The sequence below is a fragment of the Anas acuta genome, chromosome 13 (assembly GCF_963932015.1).
Source record: "Anas acuta chromosome 13, bAnaAcu1.1, whole genome shotgun sequence".
In the NCBI taxonomy this organism is placed as follows: Eukaryota; Metazoa; Chordata; class Aves; order Anseriformes; family Anatidae; genus Anas; species Anas acuta.
Genome location: NC_088991.1, coordinates 15,371,532 through 15,386,519, shown reverse-complemented (window position 1 = coordinate 15,386,519; position 14,988 = coordinate 15,371,532). Strand labels below are relative to the sequence as shown.

Below are 14,988 nucleotides of genomic sequence, written 5' to 3'. Positions count from 1 at the left end.
TCTTTTGCATAAGCCTAGCACTGTTTAATGGAACTGCTTGCACCTTGTGTGCTGTCAGGGACACCTTTCCTATCCTTCCTGAAGGCCAACGTGTTCCCAGACAGCATGAAGGGTCCTTAATATAATATAAGATCAGGTCCAGAACACTCCATTACCAATGAGATACTTAACTAATGTTCTGCTTGTAGCAGGAGGTCACGGGAGATTTATCTGAAGAGATGCACATAGAAAGACTTAGCAGACAAGCCATTTCACAACCTCTAATACCCTCACCTTCTTAGTTGCTCAGCTGAAATGCCTTAAGGGATGCATTTTACAGGAGCTCAAAAGTGAACTGGAAACTGCTTAGATCACACAACTTATGCATTTTAAATAGCAGTGTAAAATACTGTGCTTTACAAAGGTTCACTGTTGTACCAAGTGATATAGATGTGCTTTGAGCACTGTTGCTGGAAAAGTTGCAGGAAGTACAACAGAAATATAACACATACAGCAAAACAAATCTGTGACTTACTGAAGTTTATGATTAAAATTTAAAGACTGTTCAAGTTTTATTCCCCATAGCTGCTACTCCCCGGACAAGAAGAGACAGAGAGAGACTGACCTTGAATAATTAAGCCAGTCTGTGGCACTAGATCAATTGCTGGTATTGGCAGAACTCCACAATCAGGCATTTTGAAATGCAAGTGTCAAAGTGCACGTAACTATGGGGCTTTTGGTGCAAAGCAGCCAATATAAAGGAGAAGAGGTGAAGAGTGAGAGAAAATAGATTGTGGAGTTTTTAGCACACTCATGGGGGAGGGATGGGAAAAGTTTCCATTTCCTAACTCTAACAGGACACAACTAGCAGCCGACAGAAACCCACCATGTGTGTTGCTCCCGTAACCTTGTAGAAGTCACCCAGAGCAAGCTGAATCTCTCCTGAGTGAATTAAATCCATCAACAGTTCTGGAGCAGACTCTGAGCAACTACTAGTAGTCAATAGTTTAATTGAAAATAAACTTTGTAAATCCAGGGAAACATCTCTGATCAACATCAATTACTGAACAAACCTGAGAGTGCTTGGAAGTAGACTTTCCCAGATGTGATGGGCATTTTTTCTGCTGTTTCTGCTCACCCTCAGATCTGATAGCACTGAGGTGACCCACCAGAACTGGATGTGAGTTTTACAGCAGTCAAGAAAGTCTTCATGTTGATAATATCCAAGAAAGACTTTGTGTTAATTTCGGGAGCCAGGGGAACTCCTGCTTAAATCTCTTCCCAATCCCTTGACCTACAATCACACACATGGAAAAGCAGCATCAGGCAGACAAGATAATCATTGCATTCCTGGTGCAACAGTACTGGAAGATGCCCTTAATACTGGCATTGTTCCCAGAACTCCCTGCCAGACACTTCTGTCCAAAATCCAAGATATTTTAGGTGGTTTTCTATAGAAAGAGAAATGTACAGCATTTAGAGAACATTTTAATGTATGAAGACTGTAGATCCCACGCACCCCTGCCCAGTGTCTCTCTCCAAACACAAGGAAGATGGAAAGATGCTGGCACAGTGTCACAGTGCTTTGGGGACTTCTCTCCTCTCCCTAGCAGGACAGTCCGCTCAGCCTCTGCTAAAGAGAGAAACTGCACATCAACAAAGGAAGGAAGACACAGTCATTTCATTGCCTGTCCCACAGCTTTTATGGTAAGTTTTGTGGTACCTTATGTTTTCCAGAAAGATCCAGTCCCTGGGGTCCTGTGATAAGACAACACCATCTTCCCTAGCTTTAGTTTTAGAGCTCATAGTGAGCTATAATTTCCAGTTTTCTCAAGTATATCTTAAGGCTTCAAATTCCAGGAGGAAATCAAAAGCAAACCAAACATATTAAAAAAAAAAAAAAAAAAAAATTGATTCTTAAACCAAAGCATTATCTCACAGACTTACTTTTTGATCAATATGCAGGGTGGCTATTTTGTAGTGCTCCAAAGACCTGGGTTGAATTCAAATATGGGCCAATGAAGAAAGGGTGATGATGAGTAGTGGCTGGCCAGAAGGAGGAAGGAGCAGGATGGAAGGAGAAAGGAGCAGGATGTCTTCCTCATGTTCTCTCAACCCATGACCACTCTTTCCAAGCGTGGTTCCTCCCTGTGTTCACTCCAGTGTGAATATAAAGGAAGGCAGGAGGCAGCTAGGAGAGCGAGGAGGAGAGACAGAAGAGTTGCTGGAGACTTAGGGGGTCGCTTTCCACACCATCTCTGTGTTACTCCAGCTCTCACTAATGCTGGAACATTACAGGCATTTCATTGCCTTTGTTCTTCTCTTTCCATTTCATGGGCTTTTGGTACATGCAGCTTCTGCAAGGGAGTGAAAGGGAATCAGCAGCACTGGCTCCCCTCCTCAGTGGAAATGCTTTGAAACTTTCAAAGAACCCAACTCTCTCCCCACATCCCTGTGTTAATATGCACCAACTCTGCTCCTGACGCACTCCATTGTAAATGATGTATGAAATGAAATCTCCTCGCTCGCCTAATGCAGAGAAGAAAGGCTCTGTAGGCAATGCTACAACATTCCTGTCTGGAGAAAAAGACAGCAAAACCTCAGACTCCCTATAAGCAATATGTATTTTTTAAGTTGTTGGTGTTTCTCTTTTTCATTTTTGCTGAGGGTGGGGATTTTAATTCAGATTTCATAGAGAAACACAAGCCACTTAAATGCATTTCTAAGCCTTTCGCAGTGATTGTGTGACCATCACCCATACCCTCACCAGTGGGAATAGCAACAGTAAATGCATTAGCCCCACAAACAGTGGAGCAAAAACAACGGCTTTAGCCCTATGGGAGGCAGCAGGCTGGTTGCATGAGGGAGCAACAGCGGATGTCAGCCTTGATCTGGATTTGAGACCTTCCAGTTTTATATGAAGCTGTTTGAAAACCAGAACATGTCAGCAGACTCCAAAGGGAGAGCGGATCAGAGCAGGCTGGGAGCTGCAGCGGGAGCAGCGCCGGAAGGTCGGCAGCATAAAGTGGCAAATGCTCCATGGAGTGCTCTCCGTGCCCAGAGCAGATGATGGATTAGTTGAGGGCACAGGAAAAGGCACTGGAAGGGAGAGCAAAGAAGGTGACTGAGACATTGCAAAAGGCACAGAGAGAGCATCTGCTGGTGACAGATAGTCTTGTGGAACCCTTAGAGTGACTTTAAGCCAGACAGATCAACCTTGGCAGCTCCTGGGCTTGGTGGGACCCACACCTCCTCAGTGAGCTCTGATGGGCTTTGTGATTTCCCTGGAGCAAAGCACTGTAACCAGGCACCAACTGCCTCGGTATCTTCTGCAGCCAGGCCTGAAGGAGACCCTGTCCTTTGGGCTTACAGGCATTTGCATGGTTCCTGTGTGCTGTGGGCAGTGTTGTTTGTTGGCTGTGCATTGGCTCCTGCACCCGGCCATCACAGTGCTGCTGCCATGAACACTAAACTCTGCTTAGACCTTATAAAGTGTTAGTAAACTTCTAGGGATGATGTCGTTATAGCTGACAGATGAGCCACTTTGATGGATTATTAGACACTGTTAGCCATACTTGCTAGACTTTACGTTACTAATGAGTTTTAGGGGGTTTGCTTTCATTATTCTTTTCCCTTTTGTTTGTTCTGAGCAGCAACTTGCACAGTGACAAAACAAAATGCTTCAAGGCAGCAGCTGGAGCTTGAAATTAATAATAAAAAGTAGTTGTACTGATGTTTGGATGCAGAGTCAAGCTGGCAAATGTGCTTGTTTCACACGGCCATGGTACTCCCGAGCAACTTGATTTGTTGTCAGGGCAGGCAGGGGAGCAGAGAAGGGTCCCAGGGCTACAAACAGTCAAACAGCTCAACAGAAAGCTTCCCTGGGCTCCACCAAAACTGATGGCCAATTTTAAGAACCTCCTAGCAGCGATGTCCTGCCTGGCCTGGCTTCACACCAACCGCTCCCTGCAGACACAGCCTCACCCCACCAGGCAACACACGCTCCCTTCTCCCCCGGTGCAGGCAGGCTGCACTCATCAGCCCTGTGGAGCCCACGCTTACTGAAATACCAGGGCCATGTCATTATACCTGTAACAAACCTGCCCTTTTTACATATAAGAAGGTAAAATCTGTATGAGTTAGAAGTCTTGTCCAGAAGTCTTTAAAAAAATACATATATAGAAAGCCTAAAAGCCTCAAACGAAAGAACAGACAATCAGTTCTGGCATGAGTCCAGATACATTTGACCTCCTTACTCCTCATTGTTCATGAAGTTAACAGGAAAAATATCCATGTTTATCTGAGAATGGCACCATTATTTCATAAAGCTGCTTTATTTCCCTTTCTCTTTTCTGTATTGGAAAAATTCCCCAACATAAACTGAACATTTACTGCAGGCAGATTTTCTCCTCATTGTTCAAGGATAAGATGTGAATGGGAACGGCAGGAGGCCAGCTATTCTCTAGACATATAAAGTGAAAATGATATTTTGAAGAAGATCAAAACCAGTAGCAAGTATTCAACCACTTCCATTATGTGTCTTCGTATTATTTGGGCTGCAAAGAGGTGACAGCAGCACAGCACATCAACCCTTGTGAACAAAATGACATGCAACAGTTTTTAATCAAACTCTGCTCAGGGAACATAAACCAGTGGAAAGTAGAGCAAATAACAAGAGAAATTTTCAAGCAGGTTTACTTGAACTGTGATTAATAATAATAACCATAACAATAACAATAATGATAACAGTTTGTATTCCTAGACTTTCCTTATCCTGTAGTACTTTTGAAACAGTGCCAGCTTATAAAAAAAGCTATGTTTCCCTTCCTAGGACTTTGACAGTGACAAATCTTACAACTGAACTGCAAAGGTGTGCCTAGCTGGGTAGCTGCACTTTGTGGCACTAGGGAAAACCAAGCACCTCTCCTGTCAGTCTGCTTCTACTGACCCTTCCACACTCATCAAAACAAGAGCATCCAGGAGTTAAACCTATAGGAAAACACTCATGGCCCTTCTTGCTATGCAAATTCCTTCTTCTTCCAGGGCATGGAGATATTCATGAAGTACCCATCCTTCCCCATATTTCATACCCCACGTGGTAGCTCAGACAGGATAATACTGCTAGAGTCATCCCACGAGCCTCAGTCCTGAAGAATGCTATGTGGACCATAGCTGCTCTGGCAGGAGGGCTTTGCCATCAGGGTGATACTTACTGACACCACAGGGCAGTGGGCAGGGGATGCTTGTGTTGCTCTCTGCATCAAGGGCAGCCCTGAGGAGCCTGTCCGTGTGCCATACCCATCCCCAGGAGATGTGGACTCACCACAGCAGAGCTTGGCTGCATGTGGGTGTTTCTGACCACTGGGAAGCCCTTAGTCAGTCAATTTGTCAGTCCAGTGGAAGCGAAGAAATACAAAGCCAAGCAGATGAGTTCACCCAGTGCTGCACCTCTCCAAAATTTTTCAGGAGACCTCTGGCAGCATCAAATTAACCAATAGTGAGGCAAGCATCTGCACCTAAAGGTGTTGCAGCAACTGAGACAGAAACAGAGAGTCAGCTCTATAAATGGAGCTTTAGGGGCTCTTCATGTCACACAAGCCTGGAAAGATGCTTCCTTGGAGATCAAGTACCACCATTTTAAGCTCACAAAATTCATGCAAACAATGCCCAGGAGTGCTGTGCAAGTACCATACCTGTATGCTCCCTGCCTGCAAGTCACTACTGTCATCTGCATGGGGATTTCACCTTCCTGAAAGGCAAGGGCCAATGCAGAACACCCCTTGCTGCCTGCAGGTACCTGCATGGAGCCGTCCTAGAGCACACAGACATCAGACATCCCCCACCAACATCAGACATCCCTCATGCAGGCGGCTCCACCGCTAACCTTGTGTCAGGCATGTCAAGTCAGATTGAGCCCAGAGGGCACCAGCCAATTATAAAGAAAACCTCAGAAAAGGTTTAGAGTTGGAGAGGAGCACACAACAGCTTTATGTGCAATTGCTCATCCAAGTCCATAAACTCTGTAAACCTTGTTCCATTATAGTCATCCTAATAATAATCATTAATCAGTTATTTAAAGTCATTCACATGAAAGGCTGTGAGCTTTTTCTTTTTTTTTTTCTTTTTTTTTTCTTTTTTTTTTTTTTTTGAGCTAGTATAAATCAACCTTATAGGCAAAAGAATAAATACAGGGAGACAGCTGTACAGATCACACTGTCACACCAATCACTGCTTAAAAGCACACACTGTAAATAGCAGACAAAATTCACCCCCAGTGGAATGCCATTGACTGCACGGGCTGGAACTGCAGCAGGGATAAATTGGCCTATCAAAAATACATAAAAATTTAGAAACAGAATTCAGTGACGTGAGGGAGCAATTTATCACTTAAAATGACATTATCACTAGCAAACCCATTAAATATTATGGGCTCCGTTAATATTCCTAAGGGGCCCAGCAACACTGGAGGAGGCAGTGGTTGCACAGGGTGGGAAACAACTCACACCCAGGGCTGCCAGTGGTACCATGCTGTTCACTGGCTTCTGAGCCAAGGCTAGGGACAACTCTGGGGTGGCAGCCTTTGCCCTGCTCTACCATCACATCTCCACGGTGCAGGCAGAAGTGAGGGGTGTGAGCAGCAGCCACATATAGCTCTGCTGCCACTGGTCCTTGGCCTCTTTTCTCACAACTGGGGAAAGTAAACTCCAGCAAAAAACTGTGCTTTGGGAGCTGAATTTGTCTGTCCTCAACCTGCCTATTTATGTGGCAGCATCCCCAGCCTGGGAGGAGCAGTGCCACCAGCCCTGGCTGCCTTTTCTGCTGCAGCAGCTGCAGTCTGCAAGATGAGCCTTGCAGGGAAAGGCAGGGAGGGATGGAGACATCTTTTTCATGCCCCCTCATGGTGTTACCATGATATCAGGCCTTTAGAAAGTAATCAGGCTGCTTTGTAGACCACTCATCACCAGTAGGAGCCAGACGTGTGGCACTGTCTTAACAGCCCAGCATGGTATTTAGCTACAGTAGGAGTCGTTAGGTTCGGTGCATGGGCTCATCGGGGAGTATCGCAGAGACATTGTGTATCACAGTATGGATTTAATGACAGTAATTGTGTTTTCATGAAGAAGGGCTGAGGAATTTTGCTCCAGTATGGAAGTGTCCAAGCCCAGCAGCTCTGCCCAGGGACACAGGCAGGGGCAGCCATGTGGCTCAGAATGGCTTCACCAAGGGGCCAGCCTCACGGTCCCACAGGGCTCACAGGCAGCTCAGCAGCGCGCCCATGCCAAGGCAGAGGGCAGCGGTGGGGATGTGTAGCCCGGCTTTGTGGAAAAAAAAAAAAAAGAACAAGTAATTGTTTTCTCTTGGAAAAAAAAAAAACAACACCTTGCTAGATTGCCTTACCAGGATATGATTATTGCAGATACTGGGCAAAGCAGTGTCAGTTGCAAAACATTTGTGGGAAGCAATTTTATTAGAGATATCAATATAAATAAATAGCAGGATTTTTCTGAGTGTGCTTCCACACTTGTTTTGAAAGGCTCTTTTCATTACACTCACAATAGCTGCTGATCATATTCTTCTACTCTGTTATGAAGCATCTGTGGCAATAGTACATAAGGCACACCAGCGTCTGGCTGCACACCACTGCGTTTTGGTCTGGTAGCTCTGAGATTTCACTCTTATTATTTTTTAAATTTGCTAAGGGCAGCAAGTACACAGGCACACAAATAGAAGCATTGCCCCTGCAGAGGCCTCAGCGGGGATATCTGACACCAGCGTGGGGCCAGACGCCCTGTTCTCGCCCCCTGCCCTGCTACCAAGTGGCCACACCCAGCCCAGGCTGCTCACCAGCGTTCCCGTGGTGCAGGCACAGGCTTGCTCCCTGTGACACAGTGCAAAGTGGGGCTGGAGGGGGGCTTCATGTTTAATATAATTGAGGTGTCAGGATGCATTAGTCAGGTGATGTGAAAGAACAACAACTGCATCTTGAACTGTGATAGTTCATTTATTATTGCAGAACTGAATGGCAAAGCCTAAGAGGGCTTCTTTTCCCACCCTGTATAGATTGTTATAAAACAGCTACATTAATCTTTTTGTTGTTGTTGTTGTTTGTTTTTGTTTTTTGCTACTTTTCCCCAGGGATATAAAAATAGAAAGCTAACAGTAGAATCAAGATGAGAATTATAAGTCCCATGACAACATATGCCCCTGAAAACTTCACCAAAATTTTATAGCAGGAGTTGCTAACAAACTTGCCATGTATATGCCTGTTTGTTGTATTCTTACTAATGGATGTTTTTACACAGTAACATACCTATACCCTGCCTCTTAAACCAAATTCAATTAAAATTCTTTAACAGTACTACAGTGAAAAATAGCTAGTTTAGGCTTTTATCCTTCTCTCCTTCAAAAATCCCAAAGCATTTTCCATGCATCAAGTAGGCCTTGTAGGCAAGAGCTTCTATTCTCACATGACTGAAGGATACACCAAGGTAAAAAACCATGGTGCAACTTAAATAATGTTAGATGTGAACAAGAAACTACCCTGGCAAGAGAACGGGCTTTCTTCCCAGCACTAGTCAAACCCACCAGAGGCTTTTTGCTTTGCAGTAGAGCCACGCAGAGAGTATTATTTGTTTTTACATCTCTCTTCTCTCCTGACCACACCTTATTCCTGAAAGAGACAAAAATATTCCAGAAACAACTGATTTCTTGGGAGAAACATAGAGGATTTGATTTGCTTCTGGTCTCTTTATATTTCCAGTCCCTCAAGACCATGTCACAAACACATGTCTCTCCATCACACCTGCTGTACAGTGTGATTGCTTGTTCCTGCCCTATCTGCTTGTTATAGAAGAGTGAGCTCAGACCTGGTTTCACACTGGCACAGCAAATTGTGGCACTGCCCTTTGGGATCTCAAGAAAATGACGCAGGAAGGTTTGCATCCTCTGCCTGCATCACCTAGACGCTACCTTGAATACAGAAGTGAGGCTGATGCATTTCAACCACTCACCCCTTCCCCAGAAAAGCCAGGGGACGCGTACCCCACAGCAAGAGAATTACTTACTCAGATAAAGACAGATGGCCAGGAATGGCCACAGTGCAGCCCCAGCCATCCTCCTGGACTCTCCTTCCCCAAGCACCCAAAGTAAAGTACATTTTCAGTGTGCAGCCCAGGTCACGTCACTGCAGGCAGCTCTTAATATAACTTTCTGGACGACACTACAATGTAAAACCTGATTGTGTTATTTCTTTCATAATCAGATGCTTTCTCTCCAAAACAAGCTATATCCAACAGTGCCTGCACGGTAGACAACTGCAACCCATGAGCATCCAGACATGCTTTGAAATGTTCGTGAAACACTTCCATGCCCAATGGATTACGCTGCTAATCAAATCCAACTTATGACTAGCCTGAATACCTGGTCCTTATTCACAGTTGGAAACATATCTGGCTCCTATTCAAAAACAGCTTAATCAAGAGGTGGTCTTTAGATTAAAGACAGTAAAATATGTTTCAAAATTTTGATTACTAGCTCTGGGTACCAGGAAATTAAAATATATTGGTAAAGTCTGTGCATCTACATTAGGTGAAAGCTATGTAAATGCCATCACACTCCATGGGAGGGTTTGGGTTAAGCACTGGTCCATGGACTACATTTCAGAATCAGACAGTGATTTTTGAAGAATTCAGACAGTAAAACAAAAAAGTCAAAAATTGCCACACATACACAGGACTAATGATGCAGAAGTTTAACCAGAGGCTCTTTAGTGGTGCTTTGTAACCTTGGCCCTGGCTCCCTTTGCTCCCGTTAGTCTAACAACTGTATCTTCCAGCCTCACGTGTCTGCTAAAAACTGTGGATGTACACCAGACATGTTTCTGGAAGCAAATATGGCAGCTTTGTCCATTATGAAGGTCTCCCAATATCAGGAAGGAAATAATTTCAGAGAAGGGCAACTCTGCATACATTGTAATTTTACTGGGCGGTGGCAACAACTGTAGAACCCAAAGCAAAGCGTTTCCTGACTCTAAGTGGTTAGAGCTCGGCACAACACGGGATACCAAATGGAATGTAGCTATGGCAGGCCGATCATCCTTTCTCAAATATATATATAAATATATATATATAAATGTATGCATTCACACACCCACAAATATATGTTCATGTACAACCATACATATTCATCCACTTCTCCTGTATGCACACGGATCCACCCAGTCACAAAAGAAAGATTTTTTGGATACTCTGATGCTACATTTACTGACACAGTCCCAGGGGTATTGCACCTATTCTTTTTGGCATTACCCATGTAATGCAAGATATAAAATTCTCGATAGATGTTCTGAGTTTGTATTTAATAGACCTGGAGGCTCTGAGTGCCTTTTCACAGATTGTGTTCCAGCTGTCTGCCGATATTTGAATGTGCAGGTCTTGGTCCCATGCTGAGCAAACAGGCAGCCTCCCACGCATTTTGTGTACCAGGAGTAATTTATGAGTCTATCTATAAAGGAAATAACAGTGCGTTAGGAAGGGGTTATGTAAAGCTCTGAGATTGAGAAGTCGCTCAGTTAACTCAGTACAACTTCCTAACATCAGTGTTATGTTTCAGCTGATTTACAAATATAGAGGCCTTCATGTGATGATTCATATGCCTTCTGAAGCAGACGGGGAGGGGGGGGGAACGACTATAATAACTGTCTCTACATAAATCTCATGTCACTGAGAGGCTCCTACCTTGAAACCTCATATTCATTAACCATCTTTTGCAAATACGAGCATCTGAATTGAACCACAAGTCCCTAGGCACCGTGGGATATTCTGGTAACAACCAACCAAAGTAAAAATAAAATAAGAGGTGCTGGCCATTTATTTTCAATCTCACACCGTGGGGATTTCTTCACAATTGTCATTTAATGTAGATTCCACAGGCAATGCATTGGAATACGCACAATGAAAGCAGAGACGGGGAGCTGGGCAGCCCTGTCAGGAGTCCGTGAGCTTGGGCAGAACTGCTGCACTCCATCCAGACCAACGGGCAAAGGTGTCTGCTTACAGCACTTCTCTTCCCCTCCCCGAGAAGAAAGCAGCCTGCAGCGATCACAGACACCTGTTTTAGAGACCTGTAAGCAACCTGCTTCAGTCCTGCTCTGCACACCCAGCTAGCAGCTAAGAGGGTTTGAAAAACCAAATCTTCCCTAACCAGGGCACAGCTTGCGTTCAGCAGCCTGGTGTCAGATCTCGACTGGAAACGAGGCACAAAATGCAAAAGTTGCAACCTACTCAGCTTAACAAGTTCAGCATTATTTATTTAATGTCCTTAGAGCATGAATATTTAAAGTGTGAAGTGACCTTTAACCAGAAGAAAGTTATCAAAATCCATATGTGCCACCTCTCCAACCAGAGGGCAAGCTGAGCTGGCTGCTCTGCTCAGGTCAGAGTAGACCAGGGCAGAGGCTTCATCGTGTTTTCTCAGGAGCTGCCACCAGAGCCATCCTCCTCCTGGCACTGACCTACAACAAGCATCTTTCTGCAGCAAGCATTTATCTGCCTATAAATGGTGTGTCTATCATCAGCCTGTGGCTACATTTGTGCAATGGAGAAAGAGGGAGCAAACAAACATCCCCTGGTGCAGGGTCATCAGGCCTTGTGACCTGGGCTGGGGCTCGGGCATGTCCCAGATGTTGCCCCAAAAGAGGCAGCAGAGCCTGAAACTTCAGCAGACAGCCAGGATACACCACCAGTGGTTACAGCCTTACAGTGATGTGAAGGTTGATCCAAGCTATTGGAGGAAAGATTTTATTCCAATTGAAACAGGGAGCACGCACAGCAAGGGCATGGGACAGCATCACTGCCCTCATGAGGAACAGCCAGTCTCAGGCAAATGAATCCACATGGATCAGTCTCATCTGGAAATCAGAGAGAATAGTATTTTCCTACCTCGTAGACCCGCTGCAAGAGATATTCATTAGCACTTGGGAGGCAATCAGACCATCACCATGATGAGTGCCATAAAAAGCTGCCTGTGAAATGTGTCACTCAGCCAGCCAGCCAGTCAGCCCAAGCTGAGCCCTGCCCTCACTGCATGTCGCACAAGTGAGACAGACAGAATTTATAAGCCAAGGAAGTGCCTGCTATTTTCTCTGGTATTTTAGCCACTGGGACTCGAGCTTTGCCAACTGTTAGCACCTAATGTTGCAACCAGCACATTTCAGCTTCAGCTTGTGAGATTCCTGGCATTTCACTTCAAAAGATGTAGCATTCCTAAAAAAAGCATTTTTTGCAATGGAAAATGATTCACACCCATTTTTCACCAAAGTATGTTCAAAGCCAAAAAAAAAAAAAAAAAGACAAGACAAGGAGAAAGCAGCCGGCAGTGCTGGAAAACTCCCCAGGAGCTCAGAGCTGACTGGTTGGCTGGTGGCATGGCAGCAAGCTGGGACAATTTGCTTTGGTGCCCAGTTTGCAGGGCCTGGACCCACGCAAGGTTCTCCGTCTGGCCAGGAAGAAGAAGAGCTGAAGCCAAGTGACACAACTCCACAAAGCTTCCCCGCTGGGAGGTGAATTCAGAGCAGTGTGGCAATGCTAGTGCCAACCCCCAAAGATAGGGCCGTGGCTCATTTTGGGGCTCACTGGTTGCCTATAGCACTTCCAGAAAAGAGGCACCTCCCATGTGTGTTTGCACCTCAACAACCAAAATCCCAGTTTTTGCAAGCAGCCCCAGCACCCTGCCCTCCTCCTTGCACTGACAGCCCAGGATGGAAACTAGGAGGGTGATTTCTGGATATAGCCTGACATCAGGTAACCTGCAAGTTGGAAATCAAAGAGAACCAGAAGTAGACTCATTATAGGCTAATTAATCCAGCAAAAGTCTTCTGGACAAAGGTTGATGACATTCACTTCAGGATAATTTTGAAATAAATATGAGGATTCACAGACGGAAAAAAAAAAAAAGTGGAGAAAAGATTATTTTGAAGCATAAATATAGCTCATTTCCAGGCCCCCTCCTCCACATATCAATTAATGAAGCAAATCATCCATCTGAATCAAAGATGTGGGAGAAAAACACAGTTATCTATTTGAACTACAAAAAAATTAAAGGATTTAAAATGAAACATATAATTAGCCTGTAGGACTTTGCTGTAGGTTATTGAGGAGAGAAAAAAAAAAAAAAAAAAAAAGCTTACGAACTTTCAAAGGGCTAGACAGCTACAAGAATAGCTTCTGCTACTCTCCAATAGAGGGGGAAGTGCTCATCTTCCAAAGACTGGCAGGGCCAGCCAAAGCTCAGCTCTGGCTACAGGGTTTGTAAACCATCAGCAAACAAAAACCTTCGTATGTTGGGTCCTACGCTGTTTCTATCATCTAGTGATTGTAACTGCTGAACCTCCGTCCAGGAGGCCAGCTCTTGGTCCTTTGGTACCAGACAATCAACAGATAGCACCAACACAATGCCTGCCATATGAAGGGTTTCATTCACCAGTGTTTGTGCTCTTCTGATTGAAGGCAAGCGCTAAACATGGCTATTTTCATCAGACCCCGGTGCTGCAGGACACATAGCTGATGAACACCAGCTGGCAGCGGGAGGACGTGTTCCCAACAATTAGCTGTATGATGATGCTCTGCAATCTCCTCTGAAGCATCTGGCATGGGCCACTGGCAGACCCAACCCCGGGATGAATCGTCGCTCTGTTCCGCTGTGGCAACCCTTACGTTATTAAAGTTTAGATTGAAATGAGGAGTTCAATGTCAAATCTACAAGCCCAGCCAAAGACTCAGCAGATGCTGCATATATAAACTCATACAAGGGTTAATATTAGTCTGGACAAGGCTGAAGCTAGGTTTCATGCATAAATCACAAGAATATCCTTTAGCAGGCTTCATTTTTCCAGAGATTATCACTTGCATAAACATGAAACACCTATGGGTCGCACCTGAAAATCCCTCTTGATCATTACTATTTATTTGCAAGTGTGGTAGCTGCTAGAGACCCCAGGCTGGACAGGCACCACTTATCTTCCAACCAAGACTTGGATACATGCCTAACTTTATACACTATTGTGTTGCTGCTCCTTGCATCGTTGCAGAAGCAGGCGCAAAATGCCATTGTAGCACTGGAAGCATTTTCATGCACTGTTGTTCTGCTGAAAACAGTTTCCCAAAATACAGGGCAGCAGAGAGAAAACTCCATCTGCTTTGCATGGCTCCATGAAAGGGTGCTGGGGGTTGGCCCGAAGGATTGAGCAAAGGAGGATGTGTGCCTGCCTTCAGACACCTCCTCCTGGTGACCCTACCTATGCTGTCCTGCTGCCACACACCTCAATTTCCTCCTGTGTGATGACTTCTGGCAGTACTGCTGCCCTAGCCTCAGGCTGGTGCTTGCTGATGAAGTGTCCTGAAATGGTCAGGTCTCAGCATAATCCAGATATTCTCAGATAAATGGCCACTGGACATCTCCATAGGAAGGGCAGAGGTGTGATCAGCTTAGTTAAAAGTGTACAAATCACTTGATCAAAATCTGACAAAAAAAAAAAAAAAAAGTGAGTAGAAAATGATTCCCTCACAAATAAGATCACTTTGACTAAGTTACTTGCTCCCCTTCAGAGAAGATTTAAGCTTTTCCTCTCTTCCTCTGCAATCTGGCTACCTTTTGAAGTTAAAAGAAAGGAAGGTTTGGGGGCTTTTTTATTTAAGAAGAAAAAACCCTTCTCTTCTTTGAAAATATTTTTCTTAGACAATTGCTGTCTCAAATTTTAACAAATACTAATTTGCACCTTGTTCAAAAGCCAAACAGTAACTTTGATTTTTTTATTTTTATTTTTTTTTACCTACTGAATGTTACTCTGCCTTTCTTTGTCTTAGTGGCAGAAGGGAGAGTCTTAAAGAAATCAAACTACCAGCTCCCTTCCAGATTTCCACAATTTGTTATATAATTTCTTAAAAGGAGCCATAAGGCCACTTGCAGGAAAAAAAAAAATCTTTTAAAAGAAGAAAGAAAATAGATTTTTCA

General features: G+C 44.4%; 1 long non-coding RNA gene across 4 annotated transcripts in view; it reads right to left on the bottom strand.

Annotated features, from left to right (window-relative positions):
• LOC137863767 (uncharacterized) overlaps nt 1–14,988 on the bottom strand; it is a 58,838-nt gene that overhangs the window by 8,968 nt on the left and 34,882 nt on the right. Inside the window, exon 5 of one of the 4 annotated variants that reach the window (XR_011101127.1) lies at nt 9,033–10,482. The exons of 1 other annotated variant lie outside the window; for it this stretch is intronic. This is a non-coding gene — a long non-coding RNA (uncharacterized lncRNA). Of the gene's footprint in view, nt 1–9,032; nt 10,483–10,873; nt 11,070–13,167; nt 14,497–14,988 lie in introns of those variants that run through there. 2 more of the 4 variants (XR_011101133.1, XR_011101129.1) reach the window with 2 other exon arrangements.